The sequence below is a fragment of the Cricetulus griseus genome, chromosome X (assembly GCF_003668045.3).
Source record: "Cricetulus griseus strain 17A/GY chromosome X, alternate assembly CriGri-PICRH-1.0, whole genome shotgun sequence".
In the NCBI taxonomy this organism is placed as follows: Eukaryota; Metazoa; Chordata; class Mammalia; order Rodentia; family Cricetidae; genus Cricetulus; species Cricetulus griseus.
This window is the reverse complement of record NC_048604.1, coordinates 21,764,834-21,774,644: the sequence shown is the minus strand read 5'-3', so window position 1 is coordinate 21,774,644 and position 9,811 is coordinate 21,764,834. Positions and strand designations below refer to the sequence as shown.

Here is a 9,811-nt window from a genome sequence, read left to right as displayed (position 1 = left end):
GAGCAAGGTAAGGCCAAATAGAAGTCAGCCCTATGAACATCCAAGAAAAAATGAGAAAAAGAAAATACTAGTTGGTAGTAGCCCTAATAATCAAATTGGACAGATTTGTCAGTGCAAAACAAAATGTGAATCATGGAGTTCATTTCCTAACTGATTTGGGATCCAGGAGAAGGGAAAAGCATTCGTTTTAACGTTAATGCTAAAGTACCAATCAAAGCAGAAAGAGACAGCATATAGAAGAGCAGACATGATGGCTCCAGAAGTGAGCAGCAGGATCCAGTTGTTGCAGCAGAGAAATATTCCCTGCCCTGCTGCCTTTACTGCTGAGTTCAACAAGACTGGAGGACAGCCGCTTCAGCAGAGCTTTAAAGGCTGCTAGTTTCTGTGGCACCTGGGAGGAAGTAGAAATGGTCATCAGGGTGACACATGGAATCTAGCTGCAAAAGGTGCTGAGACTGGCAGACTGCATATGCCTCAAGGTGCTTAGAAACAGCAAGAAAGGGAAAGGCAGTATTCAACTGAAAAGAACTAGGATTTCTCAGATTTTTTTTTTTAAATGTCAAAGGCTGTGAAATGTGTCTGGATCAAGAAAAGGCTCTAGTATGTGATTTGCTTCTCAAACTCTTGAAGAGAAATGAAATGCCAGATGTATTGTGGAAATTGAACAAGATACCATATAGCGATGGGTGGGGAAGGAAATAAATTGAAGTGATGGTGGAGCAAGGAGAGGCTATCCTTTTATGTGTCCTGTCACGCCTCTCTCATGGAAACTGATGATATCATATTTGAGAGAAGTAGAGTATATAAAGATGAAAGGGGGATGGGTTAAATATAGCCAGATACATAATGTTCAGATAAAGCCACTCTGTCAATATTCAGAGAAAGCCAGAAAAACCGAGATAAGACAAAGTTAAGTTATAAATCTACAAGCCAAAGGGAAATAAGCTAGGAGCAAAATCCTGTAAGTGGCATGAATTCTTGGCATTTTTTTTCTATAGGAAAAAAATAAAGCACAGAAAGATTTTGAGGAAGAAAACAAATCTCAGCAGAAACCGAGTTTGAAAGTAACAAAAATAAAAGCGTCATATATCCTAATGAGAGCCATTGAGGTAGCTGTCTAGATGCGGAAGCTCTCATTTCAGTTGCTTCCATGAAGGTAGGGTGGTTACAGCAAAACAAACAGCTTACTCATCAGACAGCTATCAACTTGCATCTCAGCCATGAAACATACTAGCAAGATGGCAAAATAGAAATTATCTCATCTTTCTAAGATCTGGTTTCTTCATGTATAAAATGAGAATAATAATGGTATCTCCAACAGAAGACTATAGGAAGAAGGTATTAAGATAACAGTACACAGAAAAATGGCGGAACCTACTGCTCAAAGGTTAAGACCCATGGCTGTTCTTCCAGAGGACCTGAGTTCAGTTCCTCGCACCTACATAGTGACTTATAACCATCTGTAACTTGAGTCCAAAGAGATCTGATGCATACTTCTGGCTTCCATGGGCACCAGGCACACACATGGTGTACATGTATACATGCAGGAAAATACACATACAGACAAAAATCAATAAAATGAAAAATAATATACAGACAAATTCCTTGAATATAAGGGGTGCCCAATAAGTGCAGAGACATCACTGAAAATGTTCACTAAAATTGGATCAGCAATAACATTACAATAGTGAGATTATGAGAAATTATTATATTATCTAGTTCTTTTAATTCATTTTTTAATTTACAGCTTTTTTAATGTAACTGGCATATAATAACTATGCATATAAATATATAACTTATCGGCTCAGGAGATGGCCCGGTGGGTGAAGCACTTGCCATGCAGATGTAAGAACTTAAGATGATGTCCCCCAAACCCAGGTCAGAATGGCAGGAAGTACCTGAATTCCCAGTGATCCTACTGTGAGATGGGAGGTGGAAACAGGGGAATCCCTGCAAGTTCATGGACTTCCTAACTTTATGTATATAGTGGTGAACAATGAAAGAGAGAGCCTGGTCTTAAATAAAATAGAACATGAAGCTAAACACCTGGGGTTGTCTTCTTATCTTCACTCTTATCTTCACAGGTTTACCATGGCCAAGTGTGTGTGGGAAGGGGTTATTGGTCTATGTATATGGGTGGGTATATGATATATATATATATATATATATATATATATATTTGTGTGATATATATATATGTATATATGTGACAAAATATATGTGACAAAAATATGTGACACTCTTATATGTAATACATAAACTAAAAATAAATGGTACAGTTTTAAAGGTTTTAATGTCCATCACCCACACCCACCAAACTTCTTTGTGTCAGGAAACCACTGATCTGTTTGTAGCTTGTATTTCTGTTTTGTTTCTGGACTGCACTTTTAAAACACTATTTTATGGCTAGGTACAGTCCTATAATCTCAGAAGTCAGGTAGAGAGAAGAGGATCTGGAGTTCAAGGCCATTTTCATAGTGAATTAGAGGCCATCTTGGGTCATGTGAAACTCTGTCTCAAAAAAAAAAAAAAACCACAAAACTCAGTAAAATGGCATCTTCTTTGGAATTATTCTCTTGTGCTCCTAATCTGTTTTTCCCTGGCCATAGTCCATGGCAAAAGTCAGGAAATAAACCCTGGCACAATGCTATTAATTGTGGCACAAACTACTCAAAGCACACCAGTTTTGTTGTTTGTTTCTTTACATTCAAACTTTTGGGGGTGGTTGGTGTTCTAAAATGATTTTGTTCTCATATAAAATTATTCATAATGGTTCTCATTATATTTCATATTTGCATATAATATATTTTGATCATAAGCAGCTACTGTTACCCTCTCTTATCCTCCTCCCATTGTCATTAATCCCCTTCCAATATTCCCAGCCACTTCTTCTACTTGCATAACTATGGGGTGTGTGCATGCATGTGTGCTCATGCCAGTGTGTGTGTGTGCACGCTGCGTGTGTGTGTGTGTGTGTGTGTGTGTGTGTGTGTATGTGTGTGTGTGTGTGTGTGTGTGTTTCATTATGGTTGCTAATATGAGCATGATTTGAATATTTGTTTCTAGTAGTATGCGTGTCTTACCAGTGGCTGGAACACTTAATAAACTGTCTTTCACTGCTCCACCAACCATTAACTGTACAAACCCTCAAGGAGAGGTAAAGCTTTAAAACTTCCCTCCTCTTTCCACGATAGTGTTGACAGGTCTAATCTCACATAGATCTTTTGAAGGTAATCGTAGCTACTGTGAGATCAAGCAGCTACAACATGTCTGGCAGCATGACACACCGCAGTCTTTCTCTGTTTTTTTTTCCCCATTATTTCTGTCTTTTTCCAAGATATTCCCTAAGCCATGGAGTGGGTAATGCAGATGTCCTCTTTATAGCTAAACATTCACCTGTCATTTATTCTCAGTCTCTGCAGTCAATATTGACCACTGGAAAGAAATTTCTCTGACTACAGCTTATAACAGCCCTGATCTGAAGACATAAACATAGTTAGAAGGCAATTGGATGGGCACAAGTCTATTTAGCAAAACAACAGCAATAGCTTCCCAGCTATGACCTATGACCTCCCTAGTCATCAGCTTCTGATCAGCTTTACCGTATCAGACAGTTAGTTATGCCCATAAAAGAATTACTACCATCGTGCCAGTGGCCTGTCACTTTTGTTGCATCTAGCTTGTTGAGTCAGGTTTTGATACACACAGGTCTGCAGCTGAGTAAAATTGTTAATGGCATCCCTCTCCCCAGAAGCCTACATAGCACCTCTGGTCAGCACATGGGAAGTTTCCAGTCAATTCCACCTTGATTTTTCTGGGCTCAGACTGACATGTTGTGGCATCTTCAGAAAAAAAAACTCACAAGATTTTGTTTGTACTCTTTTGCATGTAACTATCATTATCATAGTAAAGTTACAGAAATACTGGTTAGTCATTTTGTAACAATATATCATATTTGCTTTTCAGAGGAAAAATCTGAATACCAGCATTATACTATATTTTTGTTTTAAAAACTTTCTGTGAACATATTGATTATATGATGAAAATGCAGACACACACACACACACACACACACACACACACACACACACACACACACCATATGAAAATATTCCAGGTGTTAGCAACCATAGGCAGAAATTCCTAATAGAAGCACCTTCAATTAAGAGCCTGTCTTAATGGTCTTTAAAGTTATGTTCCTCATCTAGAAATACCACAGCAATGAGATAAACTTAATTTGTCACCTAAATGTGGCAAATGAAAGAAATAGCAAATGAACATTCATTGGATTTGCATTGTTCAGCAAGGACAACTGAAGTCTCACCTTAATAACATTGTGAATCCTGGCAGAAAACTTCAAAAGGGATTTATACAAATAAAAGTAATAAAAAAGAAAGAAATATCAAAAGGAATTTAGGCTTAGAAGATGCTGTAGACTCTGCTAGCCATTGTGTTGTCGGGTATCTTGGAGTACAATGCAGAATATCAGGCAACACTCAGAACAACAATGGGCAATCATCTTGGTGACCCACAGACATGCCAAAGCTTAAGAGTTTTATTCTTGAGACATGTTACAATAGAAGACAGTATAATCCTGTAATCCCAGCTACATGGGAGACTGAGGCAGGAAGATCACAGTCCAAGCCCTGCCAAGGCAACTGCCTAGGGAACTTAGTGATGCTGTCTCAAAATTTAAATAAATAAATAAATAAATAAGAGCCAGGAATGTAGTTCAATGTTTGAGCTCTTGTCTGGCATGTGTGAGGCCTTAGTTTTACTCCATATTTTCATAAACAGTAAGAACAGATTCGTTTTAAGCATATGTGTTCTCTTATAGTATTAGAAAGAATAAACAAAACCAATTACAGTAGGAGATTAGGCATCAACTGACAAAAGGATGTTTTAGGAGACAAAGTAAATGAAAAAGTGGTCACTAGTTTGTCAGAATGAAGAAGCTCATAACTTAAAATGTGCATTGAGAATTTTTGTGAAAACACACTCAATAAGCTTAGAACCTGGAAGCATCATTGTTGGTAGAGGGTAGGGGCAAAAACAAATGAGAAATGAATTGGAAATGTATGTATGAACATTCAAAATTTACTCTCACATATACAGATACAACATGTAATCACTTAAAATCATTAGCCAAGAAATACTTAATAAGCCACAAGCTGCATCTTACTCATTGGCTGAACACACTGGAATTTCTTCAAAATGAAGGGAAGTAAGAGAGATGACAAATAAGTATGAATTATAAAGCCAAACATTAGTTGACAAATCTTTGAAAACTAACGTACAACCCTTCATCTACATGCTGAGCAAAAAGTTTTTTGCCATTCGGTAAACAAATTGGAATTAAACCCAGGCAGTTGTGGCACATGCTTTTAATCCCAGCACTTAGGAGGCAGAGGCAGGTGGATATTTGTGAGTTTGAGGCCACCCTGGTCTACAGAGCAAGTTCCAGAACAGCCAATGCTACACAGAGAAACTTGTCTCCAAAACAAACAAACAAAAAAGAAACTGGAATTGAGTTTCCTAGATAAATATAGCTTGAAAAGATCCCATATAACAATGTTTTGGGTCTCCAGTGCACTGCTTGAACATTCTACAGTGAATACCTCTGGACTGCACATTGTGATTATATACAGAATACCTCTGCACCGTGCTTATATACAGAAAGCATGAATTCAGGATTTTGCATAAGTAAATAATTATCCAAATAGAATAAAAGTAATGAGAATTTTAAAAACAGAAAACATTAATCATATTGTAAATACAAGAAGTATAATATCTAAATCATTGTAAGTTTTAAAATAGAAATAGAAGGAAAGAAAAGAGTTAATCTTGTATCCTGCCATATCACTCAAGGTGCTTATTAGCTGTAGGAATTCCCTGGCAGAATTTTTGTGGTCACTTATATATACTATCAATCATCTGCAAAAAGAGGAATATTGACTTCTTCCTTTCCAATTTGTATCCCCTTGATCTCTTTTTGTTGTCTTATTGTTCTCATCTTTAAACCCTGGGTGGCAATGTCTGACACACTGCCATGATGCCTCAAAAAGATAGGATGATATGAAAGTCCAAATACTTCATTAAAATCGTCCAACTTTTGGATGTTCATCCAAAGTGTTTCATTGTGAGAGAAGACAATGTAAGATCCAAGCAGCTCTTCATGCCTTTCCAAGGGAAGGTTGTGGTCTGATGGGCAAGAACATTGTCATACAGAAAGTCTTCAGCAAACATCTGGAAAACAACCCATCTATGGAGAAACTGTTGCCTCATATTGTAGTATTAATAATAAAAACCCAGAGTCACATATTGGAGTTTAAGCTGAAGATCAGAAAAGCAAAGTCACCAGAGAACTCTTACCTCTACAAAGGCTGGGGTGCCTGGGCATTGGTGGCGCATGCCTTTAATCCCAGCACTCGGGAGGCAGATGCAGGCGGATCTCTGTGAGTTCAAGGCCAGCCTGGTCTCCAGAGCGAGTGCCAGGATAGGCTCCAAAGCTACACAGAGAAACCCTGTCTCGAAAAATCAAAAAAAAAAAAAAAAAAAACAAAGGCTGGGGTGATTCTGTCCCAAACATGACTGGAGACTAACTGCCCAAGGCTCAATGCCCCCTCTGAGACCCTGCTTCTGTCTTATATACCTCTCTAGAACTGGGATGATAGGTGTGAGTTTTGTTTCTATTTTAGACTTATTCACTTTCATGTAGCTGCCTGGGTGACCTTGAACTATCAGAGATCAATTTTCCCCATATCCTGAGTCCAGGGATTAAAGGTATATTCCACCACTGCTAGCTTTGCATTCTGATCTCCAGGCAAGTCTTATTAGATTATAAATAATATATCACCACATCATATTCAAGGAGAATGCAGACTCCATGTTCACCAGGGAGGACTTCACTGAGATCAGAGACATACTGGCCAATAAGGTGCTGACTGGCACCTAAGCTGATGTCATTGTCCCATCTGAAGTCACTGTACCATCCCAGAATAAAATGGGCTAGGGTCCATTAAGATTCCTTTCTTCAAGGCCTTAGGCACCACAACTGAAATCTCTAGGGGTAGCATTGAAATTATGAGTGATGTGCAGCTTTTAAAGGCTGGAGACCAAGTGGGATCTAGCAAGGCTATGCTGTGAGATAAGCTGGACATCTCTCCCTTCTACTTTGAACTGATTATCCAGCAGGTGCTTGACAATGGAAGCATCTATATTTCTAAAGTATATAACATCCCAAAGCAAACTATGCAGTCTGGCTTCCTGGAGGGTGTCCTCTATGTTGCAAGTGTTTGTCTGCAGATTTGTTACTCAACTGTTGCCTTAGTATCATCAATGCAAGCAGGTCCTGCCTTTGTCTGTGGAGACTGAGTCCACCTTCCTTCCCACTTGCTGAAAAAGGCTGATCCATCCACATTGGTGGCTGTTATCTATGTAGATGCTGCCACCACTACTTTTCCTGCTGCTACTACAGCCCCAGCCAAGGCTGAAGACAAAGAAGATTTAGAATTGTCAGACATGGGTATGGGATTTGGCCCCTTTGACTAACCCCCTCAAGGCAACCAACTCAGCCAGATTAAATTAAAACATGGAAATACTTATCTGAATGAGAAAGGGAGGGAGGGAGGGAGGGAGGGAGGGAGGAGGGAGGGAGGGAGGGAGGGATGAAGAAAGAGAGAGAAAAGAAAGAAAGGAAGGAAGGAAGGAAGGAAGGAAGGAAGGAAGGAAGGAAGGAAGGAAGGAAGGACAGAGGAAACAGCTTAAAATGTTGAAAGTGATTTCTTCCAATACTAGAATCTGACAGTGCATAACGCAACATACTGAAACTATTTATTTTCTTATGGTTACCTTGACTTCTCAAAGTATGCAAATATTTTACTTTGGTTAAAGAAAAATAACCTATGGCTTCTATTGTATTTCCTTCCATTCTTTCCACTAACTACAAAGAAAATCCCTGGAAAATATATGTAAAGCATAATAGGTGGCTTTTCAAGGTGGAGAAAAGGAAGATCAATTAGAAATTTTTGCAGCTGAGGAACAACACAGTAGTGAGCTTCTTGAGATTTTTCTTTGTTTCATACATCCCAGCCTCAGAGAGAACTGGAATGTAGAAACATCAAATGGGTTCAGGCAAAAAGAAAGCACCACCTGAAGCCTGCTCTCTTTAACTAAAGGGCAGAGAAAGCCTCAAAAAGCAGAATAAATTTGGACAATAACTACTCCTCTCAAGCCAAAAACCCCATAAAATGCTATTGTTCTCCACTACCCATGCCAAAAATGACCAAGTAGGAAAATTAGATTCCTACTTTTCTGGCACTATAAAGAATAATCCTCAAATGCCCATTGGAGTGTCAGAGAAGATCATGCACATATTTTGGACTTCATCCTTGCTGAGGAGACTATGAACCCCTCCCACAGGAAGTCATCATCAGAAGAGACTGCAGTTCCACAGAGCAGTATTAAGATGCCTCTCTCTTCTTCCCACTGGGGTGGGGGAAGAGAAAACAATCTATGAACAGCAATAAAGCATTCCTCTTCTTCCCACAGAGATATCAATAGAGGCCTAGGACGGAGCTAAAAATCCTCCCCTTGTATAACAATAATGAAGATCCCCCCATTGGTATCAACAAAGGGTGTTGTGTGTGTGTGTGTGTGTGTGTGTGTGTGTGTGTGTGTGTGTGTGTGTGTGTGTGTGTGTGCATATATTTAGCTCAACCTGATATCCTAATTTCATTGACAGAATATTGTTTAAAAGTTCAGAAAAAAACAAAAGATGTTTATCAAATTAAAGTTTCATGATGTATTAGACAATTTGTCCAAGTTTTATTTATACCAGGAACCAGGAAGATATATCAAATTGAATAATCAAAGATAGTCAATAGATAACATGACACAGAGTTTAGAAACATCTGAGAGATTATTAGCAATTGTGTTAACTTCCTATCACTGTAATAAAATACCTGAAAAATTTTAAATGAGGAAAGTTTCATTTTGAATTACACATTTAAAGTTTCAGTTCATGGTCTACTGGCTTTGTTCTGTTAGTCCTAAAGATAGGCAGAAGGCCATAGAAATGGGAATGGTGGAAGAGAAGGACATTCTTAGGGAAGATAAGAAATAGAGGGGCATAATCAAAACATACTACCCAAAGGCATATGCTAAAGCAATAGTTCATCAAAATATGAAGCCAGCAGCATCTTATCACTGAATTAATCCTTAAAGAAATTAGATCCCTTGTTATATAATAATTTGCCAAAAAGCCTCAATTAGTTGTTGTATTATGGAATACAGCTTCAATACACGAGCTTTTAAAGACATTTCAGATGTAAATTATAACAATAGTCATCATAATGAAGGTTCAACAGACACTTGAGAACAGCTTTGTAAAAACAATGAACTTGGGAAAACAATAGAAAGTAAAGAAATAAGAAATCTACCCACCATGATCAAGTAGGCTTCATCCTAGGGATGCAGGGTTGGTTCAACATATGAAAATCCACCAATGTAATCCACCAAATAAACAAACTGAAAAAGAAAAACCACATGATCATCTCACTAAATGCTGAAAAAGCATTTGACAAAATCTAACACCCCTTCATGATAAAGGTCCTGGAGAGATCAGGGATAACAGGAACATACCTGAACATAATAAAAGCAATATACAGTAAATCAACAGCCAACAGCAAACAAAATGGAGAGAAACTCAACATGATTCCTCTAAAATCAGGAACAAGACAAGGATGTCCACTCTCTCCATATCTCTTCAATATTGTACTTGAAGTTCTGGCTATAGCAATAAGACAAGAAA

The 9,811-nt window shown here is 38.3% G+C and overlaps 1 pseudogene; it reads left to right on the top strand.

The window, feature by feature from the left end:
• The first annotated feature begins 6,052 nt into the window (after positions 1-6,052).
• LOC100750656 lies at positions 6,053-7,551 on the top strand (annotated as a pseudogene).
• The last annotated feature ends 2,260 nt before the right edge of the window (positions 7,552-9,811 follow it).